This window comes from Columba livia, chromosome 4 (genome assembly GCF_036013475.1).
Source record: "Columba livia isolate bColLiv1 breed racing homer chromosome 4, bColLiv1.pat.W.v2, whole genome shotgun sequence".
Taxonomy (NCBI): Eukaryota; Metazoa; Chordata; class Aves; order Columbiformes; family Columbidae; genus Columba; species Columba livia.
In genome coordinates this window covers 7,410,218-7,431,528 of record NC_088605.1, presented here as the reverse complement: position 1 = coordinate 7,431,528, position 21,311 = coordinate 7,410,218, and the positions used below count along the sequence as shown (strand labels likewise).

Sequence of the window (21,311 nt, the reverse complement as noted above, 5' to 3'; positions counted from 1 at the left end):
TTGCGCTCAGTTCTGTCCTGCAGTTGTGTATTTCTGAGCTGTCATTGTGCTCGCTCAGGCACGTTTTCAGGATTTGAGCCTGAAATGCTGCAGCGCTGGGTGCGATAGGGCCGTGCTGATGTATTTATGCTAGTGCTTGAGATTTTTCTGTGGGTTGCACAGTCCAGTTTCCAGCTCCTGTTGGAGCAGAAAGGAAAAGCCACCCTGGCAATGAACGGACTGATGGGTAACAGTCTGAAAAGCTGAAAAAAAGTTTAGAAAGGAAAAGACTTCGAGTAAATGTTTAATGGGAAAAGTGTGCTGCAATAAACAAAGGCTATTATGCCAGGCTAACCTTACATCTTATCACTGCTTTTCTGGGTAGTAGAGGTGTGATACGATTTCCCCTGTGACAAAGTATGTGCTGAATAGAGACAAGAAAATGCCCTTGGTGGGAAGGTACAAAGCGAGGAAGGCAGCGGCAGAAGAGGCACAGAAGGTGACCCAAGACCTCAGGAGATGAGCTGAGAGGTGACCGAGGAGGTGACCAAAGTGTTACTTCAACCAGTTGGGTCTTTTGATGATGTTCATTGAATTAAAGATGTTGGCCAAGAAAAAGTCCAACAATACTGAAGCCGCTGCTGGGTCAAGGGGTGTAGGTACCCCCAGTACATGGAGGGTCCGGAGCCTGTGCAAGAATTGGATGATAGCAAAGAAGGGGCTGTTAGAAGTGGAGAGATGCAAGTTGTGCCGACGCAAAGTTGGGTAGTTGAACGTTAAAAACTTGTTAGAAAAAGGAGCCATAAGTGATTTTTCCATGGTAGGATGGATTGATCGCCATGGTGGGAGCAGCCCTGGGAAAGAACAGTGATGCAGATGTATCCAGAGCAGTATTTTTGGTAGAGGTGAGAATGGATCAGAGATGCTACACAGGACCTGGAGCATTTGACGTGTCAATGTGTTTTCACAAGGCTGAGCTTGAGCCAAAGTCACAGCCGAAGTCTCGACATGACCAAAGGTGTGCAGGGCTTCTTGTACCAGGGGAAAATGGAGCAACGTGGCCTTTTCAGCTTAAAGCAAAGGCTGAGTTGGGGAAATTACTATAAATAGTAAACGCTGAGGGGGAAGGAGAAATGTTAAAAAATGCTGGTGTGTGAACAGACAAGCAGAAACGGGGGTTTGGACACGATCTCTGTCAGCAGGGAGGGCCGGGGACGGGTTTCCAGTTGGGGTGGCTGGGACTCAGTCCTGAAGTCCCTGCCGCTTGTGTTGGGTTATTTGTTTTGGTGTCGCGTTGTGTTTGGTTTGATTTTTTTGTTGTGGGTTGTTGTTTTTTTTCTTTTCCCTTCATAACTTTGTTTTCACACTCCAAAATGTGAGAACGCTGGTTAAAGGTCATACAAGGTTGCTACCAAGCCAACAACTAGAGGCCTTTTCCATTCAGGGTAAAACACTTCAGCTTCCTTTATAACAAGCCTCAAGGCTTTTTCCTTTAGTATATTTTGTTTTTTTTTTCTTTTTTAGAAAATGCTTTATTATTTTCTGGTCCAGCCTCCCACCTCAGATGATCAGGGCTGGCTTTACAGATGGCTCTGGCTGCTGTACCAGCTGCTACCAGCTCACTCCTGGCCTCAGACTAAGAGGGTTTCTTCTCCTCTCATTTAATCTCCGTGGATGCTTCGATACTGTCAGCTGTTCTGCTTGAAGGAGAAGGCGGCTCTGCCAGTATTTCCTCTATTCAGTTCACTCCAACCTTTCTGCCTTTTGTAAATTGAAAAGCCAGGCATTGATTTTAAGGGCAGAGAGTAATATCAGATAATTTTATCCGTCCGCTTACTAAAGCTGTTAAATGTAATATGCTTCCTTAAACCCGATACTGTGTTTTGGCTTAGGTAAATCTGAAAAAAATCTCTGGTCTTTCTATTAAAATGTCAAGTGATGGGGTTTTTCCTATTTCCTTTGATTCTTTAGAAGGGGGACAACCGTCACTATGATTTTTAAACTGCTTTATTTAATTTGGCTTTCCCTATGTGTAAATTCCAGTTACTGTTTCATGTTGAACATGAGGTCATGTAGGCTGACTTGAGTTGGGTGAGCATGTCACATTGTAGCCAGTTTGTCTTTGTACTGAGGTTGGTGACACATCCTCCAGGAAGGACCAAGCTCTGTTATTCATCTGTTTTCTTTCCCAGTTTCTTTTATTATACTGTATGTCATTTCCTTCGTGGCTCAGTATGTTTGTCGTTTTGGATGACATAGTCCATTATGATTATCTTCTGCAGATGCAATTACGGGATTTCTGATGTTCTCTGAGACACTTCATCTATTGTCTTCTTGCCTTCATTGACTTGCTGATTTCCTCGGTAAACTTTTCCTGCAGTCACGGGAGCTTGAAGAACTTGCTTAATCCTCTTGGTCTTCAGATTGGGTTTGCCCAGGCAGATCTGAGCACCTCGTTAGTAGGGAACGTTCCACGTTGAGTAAATGCTCAACACAATAGTCCTGCTCTCATAGTCCAAGTACTCGCTTTCATCCCACCATCTACACCCATATCTAATATTCTGGTTTTTATGTTTGCCTTTGGGTTTGGGATGGCCCAGTTCATCTGTTTTTGTAAGCAGTTCCTCATCTGGAGTCACCTTCCTGCATTTCCTGTGCTAGACAAACAATTATGCCTCTTTAAATCCAGCCCCAGCACTTTTCTTTGCCTTTACATTTCTGCGTAAGAGCCATAATGAAGTGTTCTCTTGAAGGAACATTGTTTTGGGGGGAGTCATGACACTGTGTCAAGGCTGCTGTAAACAGACTGAACTGCATCCTTGGGATGGTTGGAGGCATTTGAGACATTTCCAAGACAATGTAGATCATCCTCTGAGCACGCCAATCCCTCGAAGACATTTTCTTACTTGCGCAGCCTTTGACTACATATCTATCCCCTTCTTTCATGTGCTGCCTGAAGAGGGTAAGCGGCTGCCAGTTGGAAGCATTGGTGGTCTGCTCAAGAAATAAAAGGAAGTTTTAAAAATATGCATTTAAATAGTTGAATACGTTTCGAGTTGGAAAGATTTAAAAAATAAAAAATAGTGAAATTGTTAAATTGCCACAAGAGCCTTTTTTCGTATCAGATCTGATGCATTAGGGGCAGACAGGGACGTGCCAATGTGACGGTGCTATTTCTTCGTCTGTGCTGTGACAGCAGAACCCTTGTGTAGTTTGGGAAAAGCTTCTAGCGCTGGTCCTCCCTGGATAAACCCCGCGAGTTAGGGCAGCAAATCAACGCCTAAAAATAAACCTCCTGAGGAGCTGACATCGCAGGCTCCTGTTTCCAGCCCCTCCAGCCATTTCGAAGCGTCCCACCCGATGTGGCGGATTGAATTCTCACGCCAGTTGCCTCCGGCACAGCTGTCGGCTCCACTGCGGGTTTGCCTTCCCAGGACCCAGCAGGACTCGCTCCCCGGCACCGAAAAGCATCACAATAAATCCCATTTAACTCTCCAGCGCTGTTCAGTCGGATTTTGTTTAAGCCCTTGTGTGAAGTTGAGTCCGTGCTGCATTTTACTGTTCTTAAACCACAACAGAGACTCTGCTTTTGGTGTTTTCCAGCCACATATTTACTGTTCACAGTAGTAGTTTTCATATTAAAATGGAGACAGGGGACTTCCAACTTCTTTTCGCTATGGGTTTTCGGACATTTTGCTGCTTGCTTGCCCGTGTTTTTTAAAGTCTTAGCGCGTGTGAAATGTGTTCATCGTGTTAGGAGTTTACGGTGATAGATTTATTTTAATCTCTAAATTGTAGCTATTTGTAATTGGCTCCAAGGCCATCTCTTTCCATTCCAAGCGTGAAGTGGAAAGCCTGTCCTGTGAAATGGGTTGCTGAGGCTGGAGGTTTTTGAGAATTCATGTTCTGAACAGCGTTTTTTGTTTGTTTGGTTTGATTTCTGTTTCTTTTCCTCCTGCAGACCAGCCATTTTAAGCACAGGACACAGCCTCCTATCGCAAGAAGCACAGGTAAGAGCTACAAAAATCTCCACTGTGACTCAAAGCTCATTTTTAGAGCTTTTCAGCCTCTGTAAATTCAAAAGAATTTTGTACTCATAGTCAGTTCAACACAGTTGGAACAAACATATAGTGAACAAGTCCTTCCTCTAAAAATTTAGTCATTTTTTGCAGAAATAACAAACATTTAAGGTGATGACAAGTATCTGTGCATTGGAATGCTTAATTTGTTCTTTAATTTTCTTATGCCACTACTAATTTTCCTTGCTTTTGCAGTCTATGCTACCTACTCTTACAAGGATAACTCTCCTTTCCTGAAGATTAGAATGAAATGATGTATTGGAAACATACCATAGATGACAGAGAAAATAAGAGAAAAATAAAGGAATTATAATGTTTAAAAGTTTTTTTTTTTTATGTTTCTTAGCTGTAAAATCATTATACCTATGTGTAACCTGTACCACCTACGTTGTACAATTAGAGCCTTCTATCGGTGATTCAAGTTTTCTGGTAGAAGTGACAAATTAAGCTAAGAAACGGTTATGCATCATGTAACTAGTAGACAAGATCTGACCCCATTTTACAGAAAAATAAGTCTTTTTAAACAAATTGTGACCCCTTGGAGTGTGGTGTACATCCTGTTTGAATTCTTATGTGCGTCCCAGTGAAAGTCCTCCCTACTCAGAGGTTCTGGGACCAAACGTCACCATTCCAAGGACTCTCTTTGTGTGTTCCATCCAACGGTGCGGGAAGTAGGATGAGGTTTCTGACGTTGCTGCACTCCCCAAAGCATTTAAGTTTCTCATCTGCAATTAACAGTCAGCAGAGCTGCTGGTGACTCCCAGTTATTCGTGGTGTGTTTGGAAGGGCAGCTGAGCTCAGATCTCAGCACACACCAGGGGTTTCCCTGGAAAAAGCCCTTGACCAGCCATTAGATGGTGGCTATTCATCTTTCTGGGACCTCCTCTTCTGCTTGTCTTCAGTGACCTAAGTGAAAGCTTAAGAGGAATAAGCTCCTCATCTATGCTATTTCCAGTTTATTGCCTGAAGTTACAGTGGGATCAACCAAGGATTGTCTCAGCAGATCCGCGTGTGTCTGGTGTAAAGTCATGGCAATGAATCTAACTTTCTAGTTTCATTGCTTAGGAAATGCACACTATAGAAATGAAGCGCCACCCAGAAAAGATGCCTCTGTGTATTGCTTCTTATCTCTTCTGTCTCCAGATGCCTACAGCCCACCAAAAATCCATGCCCAGAAGACACAGAAAGATGAAACTTTGCCAACCTGTGGTTCTGGTTTTGAAAAATCACTGTGATAATCCACATCTGATAATTCATCCCCAATATCTATCATTGTGAGGTTTAAAACTCCAAACGCTGGAAACACTCTTAAGCAGGTGCTTAGGCTCAGCTCCAACAGCCTCTGGAATCCCTTGAGAGCGGTAGATTCCTGCGTAGAAAGGATGATGTTCTGTTGTTTGTGAGAATTTGTTTTTAAATGATTTTTTAGTATGTTCATTCCAGGGCTCTGGACTTTCAGAAATGCTGTGTCTGCTCAGCCTAAGGACAGCAGGTAAGTTAAATATATGAAAAAGTAATAGAAGAATGCGTTGTAATAGTGTCCCTTCCCATCGGATGAGCTGAGCGGCAGCTGCTGCGGTACCAACCCGAACCCTTGGCTTTGGTGAAACAAACAATCTAAGCTCGTTTCATGCCAACCTCTGCATTTTGCAACAGAAATGAAGTCAAATGAACTGTTGTTTTCTCGAATTCCCTTCTCAGAAATCCTTTGCCGCTCGCTGTTTGGAGCCAGGGCTGTATCCTGGCTCTGGAGCGCCCGTGCTGGGATACATGAGCTTCTCTACTGATTTCTCTGCTAAATTTAAGAACTGTTGGTGATCTGCTTTGTGATTGTTACAGATGCTCTATTTTATTTAATTGCTAATGTCACCTTTCGGTATTTTCCTCCAGTATCTGGGAGCTGAGGGGCACTTTGGATGACAAAGGCACAGAAATACGGACGGTCTCTCGGCAATAGCCACTAGATGGCAAAACAGACACTTTGTGCATCAAAAATATGTAGTGACATCCTCGATAAAACAACGTGCCTGTGCTTTCCCAGTGGCTGTTATAAGCTGCTTCTATAAATATATACATTTTTATAAGCTGTTTTGGCATGTTTGGATACTACACACGAAGAATCTTCAGTTTAAAAGTCTGTAAATGCTCCCATTCTCAGTCACATCTTGGTCGTTCAGGGGCTAAGCCCACCCAGAGTATTTTAGCAGAAGAATTTGCCGTACCAGAGAGTTTGAAGAGAATAATGCACTAAACAGCCCTGTGAGAGTGTTAATAAAGCTGTGGCAGACCCGACTCACCTGTTAATCACAGTTTGGATGTTGTTTCCCTTCTTAAATCACAGAAGGCTCAAAGACCTGGGACCTGTTCAGGACAGAGGCTTTGTAAATACTTTTTTGTATTTATAACCATGTAAATGAATATTTGAGAATAGTCTCTGCTCCAAATATTTTACAGGCACAAGCACTAGTCTCGTTAAGAAACTGAGGGGAAACACAGACACTCCGGGCATTTTCTGAAGCCTGCGCTTACATTACGCTGTTTGTTGTGCTGACTCTATGAGATTTTGTCCTCTGTGGAGTCTGTCCCTGTGCTTTTCCCTACTGGAGACGTCTCAAGTTACAGATTTCCATCGTGGTCTGGGTTTTCTTGTTTTCTCAATAGCTTTCGGGGGCCCTCGTAGGGATGTTTCCAGTTCGTTCTCTCTTGTGACAGTAAAGATCTTGGCTGGCTCCCTTCAGACAACGTTCACACATCCAAAACTGTCCTGCCCTCGTTGTCCTGTTCCCTGACAATGCTGTTTGCACCGTACTGCTCTGCTGATCGTACCTTTTTGGGTTGTGGCATCTCTTCTTCATAGGTGCTGCAGGTGGAACTGCACACCTGGGTCCTACCATGGGCCTTCAGTGGCAAGTGCGTTCCCTCTCCCAAGATTGTGCTTGGAAGAGCAGATAACCTCTTTTTCCCCAAAACTATGATCTAAAATATCATTTTTTGGAATGTAGTGGGAACCTCCTGTTCTGGAATGATGAACTAAGCAGAACTAGGTTTCTTCTGCTTCTCTGTGTCTCTGGCAGACTGGACATTAAAGTCTACATATTAAACTTAGGCACAACACCAATGACAATAAGTCAGGTCTAAGCAGAAATGGGGGATGTGAATCAGATTTTTGAGCAGTCATTTATTATCATTTATTATATTTATTATATTACCATTTATTATATCACTGGCCTTCTGAATGGAAGGCTATACATAATGCTATGGAAAACACAACATGATGCTGGTCACTTCAGCATCATAATGTTCATATGGCCACACAGAGATTTCACGAAATATCGGAAGTCTTGATTTTGCTAAATTTAAGTACTTGCCTTCAGAATCTTAGTGCTGATATTCTAATATTTGTATTAATTATTCCATTTGTAGCTCTTGTGGCTTCGAGCAGTTCTGGCGGTTTCAATGGCAATGGATGTGGTGAAGGTGGGTCTCCCGTTGCTGCTGTCTGGAGGCTTCGCGGGTGGTGGAAGGAGAGCTGGAGGTCTGGAAAGTGCTGCTGGGCACCATCCTGATTTCTGAACAAAAAGCACAGGGTGCTCAGAGCTCAGTTTAAGCTGCTCACCATGGTCCCTTGGGTGCCTGCTCAGGTCAGGCCTGGAGCTACCGGGTCCTGTTCCCATAAACAATTTGACTATGATTAGAAAAAACAAATGTCCCCAAACCCTTCTTGTGACACGATGGTTTTGAGCTGTAAAAGTTGACTCCCTGGGATGTCCTTTGTTTGCAACGATTTCCCATGAGGCAAAAGAAAAACAAACAAAAACCTACAAACCTGCTAATGGAGTAACAACATATTTCCCAAGAATGTTAAATATATAATAATAGAGCTGGAATTACAACAGGTGGGCAACATGTCTTTGATAGACATGAGATACATGAATAGCCGTGTAATACAACTTGCTGGTCCCAGTTTACAGCAAGGGTAATGTATTTGTTATTTTATAAAGGGTTAATCAATGATTAACAGACATTACAATTACTGGTTAATTGATTGTTGTAGACAGTTCACACATGGCTTGCAGCTATCTATAACATTGCATTCATGCTGTAACGTATTTATAGCAGTTATTAATCATGCACTAGTGTTTTTTAAATGTTCTCATTTTATTAGGTGTAACCAAATTTTCAATAGCACATCAGTGAACTTGAGTTCTGCCTTCACATTAGCAAAAGGGAAAATATAGAAAAGCAGTTAACTCGGCCTTGCTTTCTTTAATTTGAGGAAACCATCAGCTGCATGAATTGGAGGCACTATCACATTATGAAAGCAATTTTAAGTAAAACATGCCATTTATGGAAGGAGCACACTTAAAGATTTTTGTAATTACAAATATTTGTACTGTTAAGTGAATTGCATTACAGTACTTGTTGTTGCTTTATTTCCCTGGAGGACTCTTCTGTAGTGGGAGCTTTGTTATGCTGATAAATGTGCCTGAAAGCTTTATAATGTACTGATGCATTGTAATGATAAATAGAACTGGTTAAGTAGTAAAGATCAAACACACAATTAAACAGACTGTAATATACATCTTGCTGAGCAAGGGAAAACAATAGTGGAATCAGTAAAGATGGATACAAATGGTTTTATTGAACTAAGCAAAAAATATTCTCTTATGCCTACAAAATGAGGAAATCTGGCCTGATACTTGCATGAGCAGACTTATAAAGTGCTTAATCAGATATAAAATATTTTTAAGATGTTCAGCATTTCTAATCAATGGACAGGGCTTTCTCAGACTGTCCAGAGTAATAGAGATGTGCAACAAAGCAGAGGTGAAGCAAATCAGCGCAGCATGGGGTTGCTGGGAGAGGAGCCTGGGCACAGCAGGCAGGGCTCGCAGCTCTGACCCAGCAGGAAATGAACAAAAACATGTTGCACTTGACAAAAATAATAGAACGGAATATTGGCAGCACCTGCTTCCATTGTCCAGAATGTCCTTTCCTAGAACCTTTCCCAGCAGGGAGGCTGGTTTGCACATGGCGAGGCCACAGAGGTTTCACACTTCTTAGTGCTGTTTGCTCTTCCAAATACCAGGAGAAAATGTGATTCAGAAGGGGCATGCTGGAAGAAGGAAGAACGGCTGTGCATTACTTGAGAGTCACAAAAATAAACCTCTAACGTGAAGGCACCGAGGGGGACTTTCATTCAAAACCCAGAGCAGCATCTGTGCAACCTGTTTGCAGATTATCCTTGTGCATTCCAACTTTGAATTACTCTGAAGGGTGTTCTAAGTGAATTTCCTTTACAGGGGTTACCCATAGCCAAGCCAGGGCAAGAAGAATTTCATAGCTCATTGTACAGATGCTATGGTGAAATAACTCCTAGAGGAGTTAGAATTAGGCAGGGTGTAACAGCCAGAAGAAACGCTAATTCTCCTGGATTGACTTTATGCGAGCTCTTACCCTACACAGTGCTTTGCCCACCTGGAATAGCATAAGCTGTTTAGATTCCTTTGCAGGATCTGGGTATTAGCAAGGCTCAGGGGAGAGACCAAATCCTGCTTCACTGGTGCCAACTCCCAAAACCCTTAAGCCTCGTGCACACTGGCCAATTATCATGTAAAATCCCCCTGGTGCTCACCAAGTTCTCCTGTACCACCAGGAACCACCTAACAGACGAAAAGCATCCATTTGCAACGTGGCAAATGTATTTCCCAAGGATGTACAGCATGAAGCATTCCAGCCAACAAACCCGTTATTTCTAATTTACCATGTGTTGTTAACTACGAAAAGATTTGCGTGCCCTCCAGGAAGCTGGGCTTATTTAACGAGAAGCAGGGGAGCTGTAAATGCTTCCAACTTCTGTAGTTTAAGAGAAAAAGGAGTGGCCAAAGGAGGTGGTGTCCCCCCATGCATCTGGCTTCTCACAACCCGGGCTACAGGTGTTGCTCGATGCAAAGAGGAATATATAGGAGTTCTCAGGAATATACACAGTAAAAGAGCTGGTTTCTTCTTTGTAAGAAAACTTATTTCTTCCCCAAGAACTGCATGTCACTCCGCCGAGATATTTAGATGTCTAACTGCCACTTAGGCACCTAAATACCTTTACAGATTTGGGCTTTGGTCCTAATTGTGTTGCTGCAGTCCACGATGTCCCCAGGTTTGCACGACAGGCACCAGATCGGAATAGACTGCAGAGAGAAGCACAGCCCAGCAGCCACTGGCTTTGATTTAATTGGGTTGAGCTGGTTTATGGTCCCTCGATATACGTATTTTTTTCCTCGTTGAAAAAAGGATGTGTCTGCCAAGGCCGGAACGAAAGCGGGAGCTGTCTGGAGGTGAAATTGCAGACTGACGGGGACAACCCTGCTCGATGGGAAGTAGACTCCGAAGGGTTTTGTGATGTCTGTCGGTTTATGCCATTTCTCCGTCACCGAGTTTGCAGTCCAAAGATTATTTTGGATGCCTGCCTATTCCCAGAAGCTCCGCGTGCTCAGAACAATTTCAGCTCTGCATTAAGACAATAATTATAATCGAATCTCATGCTCCGCTGCCTCGGCCAGTCACCTCCATGGAGCAGATGGGAAGGGGACTTGGATCAGCAAGGGTTTTCCCTCTCGGTATACAACGGGTCTGATGTCTTCAGAAAAGGCTTTTTGGTTTTTCCCTTTGGCTCCCCTCTGCTTCCCTCATGGCATCAGGGACCAGCTGCAGCTGGAAAATCATGGACAGGGTTTGAAGTACAGCGAAGGAGACAATTATTTTGTCTGCTGCCTGTCTGCTTTGCCTTGTTCAGACACTCAGGCTGCAGAGAAATCCAGGCTGGGAGCAGGCAGGGAAAGCAAAATGGTTTTGTGGTAGCCCCTTCTGCATCTGCAGACCTTCAGTGACAGATCTGAGACCTGCCTCTGAGCTCAGCCTGGTTGGTTAGTCCTGGTTCTACACTCCCACAAAGCTTAGATCAGTCGTTAAAAGATTAGCCATTGACCTGCAAATAGGCGTCGTGATGTCCTGCCTTTGCAAACGGGGTTGTAAGAACGTGTGGAAGTTGCTGCTGGTGTTGACCGTGCAACGGTAAACTGTTTGATCACCTGGGTAAACTGTTCAATTACCTTGTTCAGCATGAACGCAGGGGCAGACATAGGTGGTGAGTTCACCACGTTGGAAAGCTGTTCCTCAAAGCATCCATCCCTCCAGCTTCCTCTGCAAGCCAGGTTTAAGGTGAGATGTGATTAAATCTCTTTTGTTGGATGGTCCCTCTGTGCTTTGCCACCTCGATCCAAAAAGTAGGAGGGCGCCTGCTCAGCTCTGGTGCCATCTTGACCCCCTAAATGGTGTGTTAGGTCTCTAGAAAATTACAAACTGAGGAAAGAGCTGTCTTTGGGAAAACTTTCCTGGGACAGGGACAAAGCTGCTGAATGGACTGTGTGCCTGTTTTAAAACACACACCTCCACTGCATGTTGGGTGGTTTCATTAACAGCCAGTCCTGTGTCACTGCGGTGTAGTGGTTGCTGCAACGCTTGAGCTAGAGGAGCATCTCGCAATGCCCCTGTGCATTTGTGCTCCTGAAACAGGCCTGGAGCAAGGAGCCACTGCTTCAACGGCGTGTGTTTGTTTATTTTGTTGTTGCTGTTGTTTTGTTTGTTTGTTTTTAATTTATTTTCGGCAATGTCTGATGATTTCTCATTGGTACTGTAGCTGTTCTATATTTTTTTCTCCATTTTGGCTTATTAGAGCAGGAAATTACATGTAAACGTTATGTGGAATAGCTGCTGAATGTTTGAATTTTTACTGCGCTCTCATGCTACATCTTTAGACGTCACTGATTTTTCTTCCCCCTGCTTTTTTTCCCTTAAAGGCCGATGAGGCTGACTGTGGCTTTGTGCGTTTCAATAGATACAGAGATTGTTACCACATCCTGTTTTATCCCGTGACTGCTATTAAAGAGATAGTTGTTCTCCCGAAGGTGATTGCAGTGATTGCTGTCAAAAAAACAAGCTCTATGCAGACTCTTTTCCCAGATTTGGGTTCTTCACCAAATTTATGATGGTGTTTTAGATCTGGACCCTCGCCTTGTTCACATGGCCGGCTGATTCACACAGGCGCCTCTGGGGAGTATTTAAGAACTGTTGTGTGTTCACAGGAAAGGGGCCGGCAGCACCCACATGACAGCAGAGAACTGTATTTATCCAGTGACTCAAAAGCCCTGACTGGACAAAGTCTTTGGAGATTTTGCAAGACCTTCAGGGGTGAGATTCCCTTTTAGAAACCCAGAGAATTCAGTTCAAAAAGGACAGTGAACTGCTGGAGAGAGTCCAGTGCAGAGCAATGAAGATGATGGAGTGGAGCATCTCCAGTGTGAGGAAAGGCTGAGGGAGCTGGGGCTCTGGAGCTTGGAGAAGAGGAGACTGAGGGGTGACCTCATTAATGGTTATAAATATATAAAGGGTGAGTGTCAGGAGGATGGAGCCAGGCTCTTCTCGGTGACAACCAATGGTAGGACAAGGGGTAATGGGTACAAACTGGAACACAAGAGGTTCCACTTAAATTTGAGAAGAAACTTCTTTTCAGCGAGGGTGCCAGAGCCTGGCCCAGGCTGCCCAGGGAGGTTGTGGAGTCTCCTTCTCTGCAGACATTCCAACCCGCCTGGACACCTTCCTGTGTAACCTCATCTGGGTGTTCCTGCTCCGGCGGGGGGATTGGACTGGATGAGCTTTTGAGGTCCCTTCCAATCACCAGGTTGCACTCTGCAATCCCAAAGAGGTGACCAGTGAGCTGTGCCCCAGGGATGGAGCTGATGCAGACACCTCCAGGAGATGTTTACGGACGTCTAATCAATTATTGCATTGTTAGCTTTCTTGGCTTTGTCGGCCAGGCAAAGCTCGTGGGATCTCATGTTTATTCCAGCGAGGAGGAGAAAATGATGACACCAAGGAGGAATGCAGCTCTCGGCCAAGGCGATGGGCAAGCTCCCTTGCTGCTCATCTTCAGCATGTCATCCCCACACGTGGTCACACCAGCTTGCCAGCCTCCTCCTCCTCTCCCAAATTCTCCCGTCTCCTGCTCCTCCCTGTCCACAGCCCCCCAGGCTCCCCACGTGTGCTCCCTATGTGTCTGCAGTGCTGCCGTGGGGATGTGGGGAGGGGAAACTGCTAAACCAGCAGCATCCCTTCGTGGAGGAGATCAGCTATTTCTTGCTCTTTTCTTAAACAGCGTGCAGCAGGCTCACATCCACGCTCCCAGAAGCAGCTGTCTTGATGAATATTTGCCCAAATCATTATGCTATCTAGCAGTTAGCCTGCAAAAGGGCCCAGCACCATTTGTATGGTAATGGAAGGCTTTCTCAGAAATGTTTTGGAAGCAATCAGCTAAACTAATAGGATTTTATGTAAACCAATCTCTTCTTTTAGATCAGGGTTGGGTTTTTTTCTTTTTCTGGAGAGGAGGGTAAGGGCTTTTTAATAAATGCAAATTGATATTCCAATGAAAATGGAAATGAGAGAAAAAGTTCATCGCTGGGGTAAAACGTTGTGACTTCGCTCCAGCAGCAGAGTCGTGTGTGATTCTCTGCACATCCCCCAGCAGCCACATCGAATTTCTGATGTGCTGAGGCAAGGTGCAACGAGGAGAAAAGCTTTCTTCCACTTTCAGACTATTATAAGACATAGACCAGGTTGGACTTTCCATCTTTACATCAAAGCTGCACTGTAGGAGGTTTTTCCAGTCCTGAACCTCTGCAAGAAGGTCATGGCAAGTGTTCACAGAGAGGATGAGCAGGCTCAGACTGTTGTTATTTCTCATTACTGCCTTGAATCAGCAGCTCTGGTGCTCTGTAACTTGAGCTTTTTGTACCTCTCCAGCAGGATCTAAGAAAAGTAAAGGATGAGAAGCACTCAGAAATCTGATTTATGACGTGTGTTTGAAGCTTTGCTTTTAAGATAAGTGCTTTGCACTGGGAAGTTGCTGACTGCATCCACCTACTACCAAGGGCTTTTGCTGCAAACCCCAAATGTTTTTGCACTTGGGACACAGCTGAGGTGACTTTCTTGGCCCTGCTCCCACTTGTCGTGCTGTAAAAGGGCCTGACACGTGACAGCAGACCGTCTGCGTGGAGCGTGGGCTGGCTGGGATTGCTGCGGTCAATCATAAACTCTGACCAGTCTGTAGACATGATGGTGGTGTTCGAAGTGCTGTTTGGGGAGACTCAGGCCAATGAGGGTCAGGCATCTGGAAGGGTTTCAGGTGAGAAACTCTCACCTTACAATGATGAACCTGAATTTGGAGCAGCAGGATTTGGTGTTTGTCAATGTTGTGTAGCAAAGGACAGCAAAGAGACCTTGGAGAGGCGGTGGAGAGCACCCTCCAGCAGCATGTGGACAGCATGGACAGGCCAAGCATCAGCCGGGTGGGGTTGTACACCCACGAGCCGTGTCACAGGATGCTGTTTGAACTTGTTAACAGTGTAAATGTGTCAAACAAACAAGTATGCGGGAAGTGGCGCAGTGAATACTTGTTTTACTCATTTATTGTTAGGTGACACGAGCAAGGTATGCATGCCACAACGAGGAACGGCAAATGTGCTGAGATGGCATGCGGTCCCTTGGAAAGTCCCAAATGTCTTGCACAGGAGGTGGAGAAAAACAGTGATTTTCTACTGTTCTAGGCTTGATCTTGTGTCATGCCGTGACAGGAACAGGAGGCAGTCTGGTGTCATCGGGAGCAATGTGTTTTGATTAAGAGAGTGGAGCATTTCCCTTATGAGGAAAGGCTGAGGGAGCTGGGGCTCTGGAGCTTGGAGAAGAGGAGACTGAGGGGTGACCTTATTAATGTTTACAGATATATAAAGGGTGCGTGTCAGGAGGATGGAGCCAGGCTCTTCTCGGTGACAACCAATGATAGGACAAGGGGTAATGGGTTCAAACTGGAACACAAAAGTTTCCACTTAAATTTGAGAAGAAACTTCTCAGTGAGGGTGACAGAGCCTGGACCAGGCTGCCCAGGGAGGTTGTGGAGTCTCCTTCTCTGCAGACATTCAAACCCACCTGGACACCTTCCTGTGTAACCTCATCTGGGTGTTCCTGCTCCATGGGGGGATTGCACTGGATCAGCTTTCCAGGTCCCTTCCAATCCCTGACATCCTGCGATTCTGTGATTCTGTGATTCTGTGATGGGGCAGTGGTGGCTGAGGAAAGCAAGTAGCAGTTGGTACTTTATCGCACTAACACTGAGCTCAATCTCCTGCCCTGGCCTACCAGCCTCTTTAATCAATTTCTTGTCCTGCTGTCGTGTCTGGAAGTTGGTACCCAAGGTTCAGCTCGAGGTGTGCTCCTAAACCACCTGGAGAAAAAAGATGGGTGTTCATCCACAATGTCCTGGCTTTTATAGCTTCTTGGTTGAAAAATACCTTCCTCTCCCCAGCCACTTTTTCCTGACTCTTCATCGGTGCAAAGACAGCTATCGGTGGTGCTACTCTGCAACCAGATTGCTGAAATGATTTGAGGTAAAAATTCTTCAAAGAAATAATTCTGAAGGTTTATTTTTTAGCATATGCCACATCATTGTCAAAGGCTGGTATAGAATTCCTTCATAGTAATTCCTCCTTTGTGACGGATTCACAGAATGTGACAGAAAGACCTTGCCCAAGTTTTGGCCATATGCAAAAAGACAAGGTCTGATCAGTGTCCTATAATGTGAAAACAAAGATCTGACCTATAAATATGCCTGGTGAGTTATTATTAGGCTTACCTGAAAATAGTCTAGTTTTCCAACAATAGAACCCAACTTTTCAACAAGAAGAGTTAAATCTAAGATATTAAATATGCATTTATTCAAATATATTTTCATATTTGAAACCATGTGGATCAGTATGAGTAGCTTCAGAGGAAAGAACATGTGTTTTTACGGAGTGTGACCTTTATTGAAACTCCTTAACTGAGGACTGTCCCAAGGGAGCAAGAGAAGAGCGTGGTGCTTTGGTATTCCACATTCGTGGTTAGATGCTTTCCAGATATAGTACTGCATTTCCAGACATTGCAGCTAACGTCAACTAGGTTATTAAACTGAATATTTAAATTGTTACATGGTTTAAATACTTTGTGAGTTTGGGCTACGTTAAGTTTATATGTGTAAAAAAGTCATTCTTAAATTACAAAATCAAGCAGCTTTTGCTTGCATGACATCTCAATCCGTTCCTGGAGATCTATTAACCAGGGCCTTGGAAAGTTTGTTTAAACAATTCAGTCTCTGATTTATGGAATTTATTGAATGCTATAATCTCTGCATTCAATAAAAATACTACTGAAGTTTCAAACTATATCAGATTTTATGTCTCCTAAGAAAGAAAATGAACAGAGTATATCCAGAAATAAATCCTGATACTTACAGGGAACATTAAAAGCAATTTTAAAACCAATCAGCAATGTTCAGTTGAAAAATTCTTCGATGGAAATTGCAGTTTCTGCAAAAAATAATATTCCAGCTTTTATTTATAAAATTGAAACAAGATCTTTCACTGTGGTTTTGATCTACCATAATAATAATAATAATAATAAAAATCTCTTTTTGAAAATGAATCCAAACTCTTTTGGGGGTGGCTGCCTTCAGTTTAAGCTCTTGTGCTTCAGTTGGCTCCTGTCAGCTGTGGATCAATGCCATTTATAAATGGGGTTTGCCAGCAACGCAGGGACCGTCCTGGAAACTTCCCTTCCTGCTGCCTTTTCCTTACATCTCTAACTCCCTGCTCTCAGTTGTGTGAATTGATGATGTGGGGAAGGAATTTTCTGTTAATCAGCCGGTCACTGACAGAAACACCTGAGGTGTTTGTGCTTTTCATCATGGCAGGAATTTTGGAGGAAAAAAGTCAACCACAAGTCTTCCCAGCGGAAGGGAGAACCAAGGAAGGGGTGATGTTCTCCAAGTGTAATAAGCTGCTTACACACTAGTAAGGTTTTGTATTTGATTGTAAGTTTTAAAACTTGAATCCAGGTATGGTTGTGCTGAAGACCCACAATAATAAGAATGTGTGTTGCTCAGAACATCCATCTTTAGAAATGTTGAGATCTTTTTCCTACTTGATTCAGCATTTGTTTCTCTTTGAATTTTCAAGGTGTTGAGTTGTCCTTGTCTAGTCTGACCACCTCCCAGCATAAAAGACATCTCTCCTGGTGCATGATGGTTACAGAACTCCCAGTATAACCTGAAGTCATTCCTCTGACTGGAAGGAACCTGCACAGTCCACACAGAGAGCCTGGCCAGCAGACACAGCCAGAGATGTGAAGCATCCTCTCCTTGCTTCTCCCTTCCAATGGGAAGGCTTTTGTCATAGCTTAGATGAAAAAAGGTACAAGATGCTCCTACAGGCTGGAAAGGCTCCTTTTTAATGAAGGAATTACTCAAATCAGCACATCCTGCTGACCATGAGACAAGCTTCTCTTCCCTGTTTTCTTCATGTGATATTGAAGCAATTAATAGAATAGAATAGAATAGAATAGAATAGAATAGAATAGAATAGAATAGAATAGAATAGAATAATTTTAGTTGGAAGAGACCCTCAGGATCAACCATAACCTAACCTAACTCTGGCATTAAACCATGTCCCTAAGAACCTCACCTATATGTCTTTTAAACCCCTCCAGGGATGGTGACTCCACCACTGCCATGGGCAGCCTGTTCCAATGCCTGACAACCCTTTCTGTGAAGAATTGTTTCCTAATATCCAATCTAAACCTCCCCTGGCACAACTTGAGGCCATTTCTTCTTGTCCTATCACTTGCTACTTGGGAGAAGAGACCAACGCCAGTATCCCAAAGGTTGCAATTGCAATATCTTTGAATTCACTTACCTCCTACCTAATTTTCTTCTGCCATAGTATAAGTTGCTTATACTTGTGACAGATCTAGTTCCTGGCCATGTAAACTCCATTGATGATCGATGGAGATGGAATCATGTCATGTCAGAGCACTTCATCCCATTCTTAGTGGGAACCTGAGAGTGTCATGTACGGCCAGACACCTACACTGCAGATGTTGGTGTCTGCTGAGATGGAGATACTCTGTTCCATGGTGTCTTTTTATCCCAGCTATAGCTGATTAGAAGAGGGTTGAACAAGTCTTTTAAATTATCCACCCCCAAATTACACAGTAAAGTTACAAATTCCATAACACTTTCCTCCTTTTTTTTCTTGTAAAGCAATTATTATCCTCTCTTAATTAAGTAGCCACAGATTCCAAGGTGTGTTGATAACAGTTTTTCGGGTTGTCATTCATGCTCTGATCATGTATTAATGACTTTCTCAGCTGTCTGAAGAGCTTGCCTGTTTAAAGTATTTTGGAATCCATCCACTCCAGCTTTTCTCTAGATTTTTCATGGCATTCAAAAGCACAGTTGGACACTTACCCTGCTTAGTGGAGCCCTCAATTTTGTTTCCATCTGGAATCACGCACCAGTACTTGTGGGGCAGTTAACTGGGCCAAAGACAGTATTATGGAACTGATCCTCCAAACTTGGTGAAAATCTGCTTAAGGGGGTAAGTTGCAGTTGAACACATTTTCAGAATTTCTGTCTTTTTGGGTTGTATTTTTGCAGGAACACTAGATTTTATTTCAACAGTTTCCACTTCATTCATGCATAATATTTATCTTGCATAGAGGACATATTCTACCAGTGTCCAAGTGCATCTCTAAAGCAGGTAAATGTGATTAATTTAATATAACAGTAGACAGCAAGTTGATGCTATGGTCCACAGCCAGCCCTGACTGATTAGTTGAGTTTGTACAGGGTTGTATAATGTCATGTTTCATCTTATGTAAGTATTAAGCGCTGATACATGTGTTGCATTCCCAATAGTGCCTTATTTTTAACCTGTATTTTAAACTTATTTTATTTTATTGATCTTGATAGTAGTGTTTCATGGAATCCTAGAATAGTTTGGGTTGGAAGGGGCCTTCAAAGGTCATCTAATCCAACCTCCTGCAATGAGCAGGGACATCTTCAAGTAGATCATGTTTCTCAGACATTGGGATCTTGGTTTTTTTAGTGCATTTATTGAAGTAAGTCCAGTATGAAGATAGCTGATAAAACAAGCAGCCATTAAGTGGGCAAAACCATAATGTCTGTCTAACCTCAAGTACTTTTACGACAACTAACACCAGAGGCCATATCTATCAGATGTGATGTGCAGGAGCTGTAGACAGCGGGACCAGAAACCTGGGTCCAGACTGCCTCTTTGTATTGCACAAGTGTGCTCCTACTTACGGTATAAGACAGGAGCAAGGACCTGACTTAGATTGGCTGCTATATGTCTGACGGTATCATGTCAACAAAACAGCCTTGGTTCTTTCCTAAAGGCTTCGACACAGGGAGTAGAGAAGATGTGGGATATCTCTGCAACGGAGACACAATAGCTTGAGGGCTACAGGTGATACATGGGGCACAGAGTACACTGGACTTCAGGCCACCTGTTTGTGTGGTTAGATACAGCTGTGTTGTAGAAATGAAGCCAAGGTGGCTGGACCATACAACAACAGCTCATCCTACAGCACCTTTGGGAGTCGGGGAATTGCTGCTCCCCAAATGAGTATGAATGACTTTCTGCAGGGTCATCTAGAGGTGTGAATTCTGTTTTCTCAAGTCATCAGTATCAGCAGGACCCCAAGAGTGTTTGACCTCATTCAATGCACATAACACTTAAGGCCATCATCTGTATTATGCCCCAAGAGATGGTGTAAATGTTCTATTGGCAGGTGTGTTGCCACAATCTATTAGGGCTGGGTTGTATTTGTGAGGCTTTATAGAAAATGTGTCTGCTGTGGATTTTTTTGGCCTTTATTGTATTCACCCACCCCATCTGTTATTTTCCTGAAGGAGAAACTTGCATGAATCATCTGATGACCATTTTAGAAAGATTCAGCTGTGGGGTTGATATTCCAGTTTGCAGAGCAGGGCTGGTACTGCAGGGATATATCATTTCAGTATTTCAAACAGCTGCAGCCTTCTCCACTGACTCGGATTTATAGGAGTGATGAAATGCTCTAGCATTTCCATGCACTTCTAGGCTGAACCAGAAACACTAAACACTAAATACTAAACACTAAAATCTGCCCTTCGTGCTATTGACATTTACAGCGCAAGTTCCCTCTCAGCCAAACCCCAAGCCTAAATTTCAGAGTGGTTTGTTAAATTTAAAGAGACATCGAGGAGCTGAGTGGATTGGGAATGGGAAGCAGAAGTTGCTTGGGGTTTGGTAAGTTGTCTGCTGTGGACCATTGTGCATGGGACAGTCCCTTGTGTACAGGGTGACCCCTTGTGTACAGGGTGGTCCCTTGTGCATTGGACGGCCCCTTGTGCATAGGACGGTCCCCTGTGCATGGGGTGGCCCCTTGTGTATGGTGGGTGGCCCCTTGTGCATGGGATGGCCCCTTGTGCATGGGGTGGCCCCTTGTGTATGGTGGGTGGCCCCTTGTGCATGGGATGGCCCCTTGTGCATGGGGTGGCCCCTTGTGTATGGTGGGTGGCCCCTTGTGCATGGGATGGCCCCTTTTGCACGCAACAGTTCTTTGTGAACAGGATGATCCCCTGTGCATGGGGTGGTCCCTTGTGCACAGGATGGTCCCTTATGCATGGGGTGGCCTCTTCTGCACAGCAGAGCTGTGCTGTGGCCGACAGGAGCAGCTCCAGCTGGGCAGCAGGTGTGCAGCAGTGGTGACCTGGTTTGGGAGCGACCTCCGCTAACCTCCCCTGCATGCCAAGATAAAGATTTGCCATATGTCCCAACACACACTTTCGTGCCATAAGGTCATCTTGCAAGTGGTCTTAGAGGGAAGCTGCATGCCTGTGGGAAAAAAAACACTTTAAATTTCCCAGAGAAAAACCACTGCTCAAACACTTTTCTACATGGATAGATAATGTTAAAAAAAAAGGACTTCAAACATCAGTGGTAATTCAGTGCTGCTTGCTTCCTAGCTGTGTTATTAAAAAGCACTTGGACACAAAGGAAGGAAAATGAAGCATACAGCTGAAGGTCCCATGAATGCTGAATAAACCAAGAGACAAGATGTCCTGTGCTCTCACGGCCCTGCTTGAAGCACCATCATAGGGTTTCGGAGCACTGAGATGCGAGTCCTGAGAGGCTGTTAAGAAGTCCTGACTGCAGCGGCAGAAGCAGGAAGGTCAGTCTGAACCCCATGGTGACTATTTGTGGCTCTATTTTTGGAAATCAGTTTTGGCTCTTCAGTGCCCTTTTCAAACTGAAGAGCATTGGG

At 44.0% G+C, this 21,311-nt stretch overlaps 1 long non-coding RNA gene across 7 annotated transcripts in view; it reads left to right on the top strand.

The window, feature by feature from the left end:
• The first annotated feature begins 3,272 nt into the window (after nucleotides 1–3,272).
• LOC110364291 (uncharacterized) overlaps nucleotides 3,273–21,311 on the top strand; it is an 84,782-nt gene continuing 66,743 nt past the window's right edge. For 4 of the 7 annotated variants that reach the window (XR_010472042.1, XR_010472046.1, XR_010472044.1 and 1 more), the window contains exon 1: nucleotides 20,504–21,218. This is a non-coding gene — a long non-coding RNA (uncharacterized LOC110364291). Of the gene's footprint in view, nucleotides 21,219–21,311 lie in introns of all 7 variants that reach the window. The other 3 variants (XR_010472043.1, XR_010472039.1, XR_010472040.1) reach the window with 3 other exon arrangements.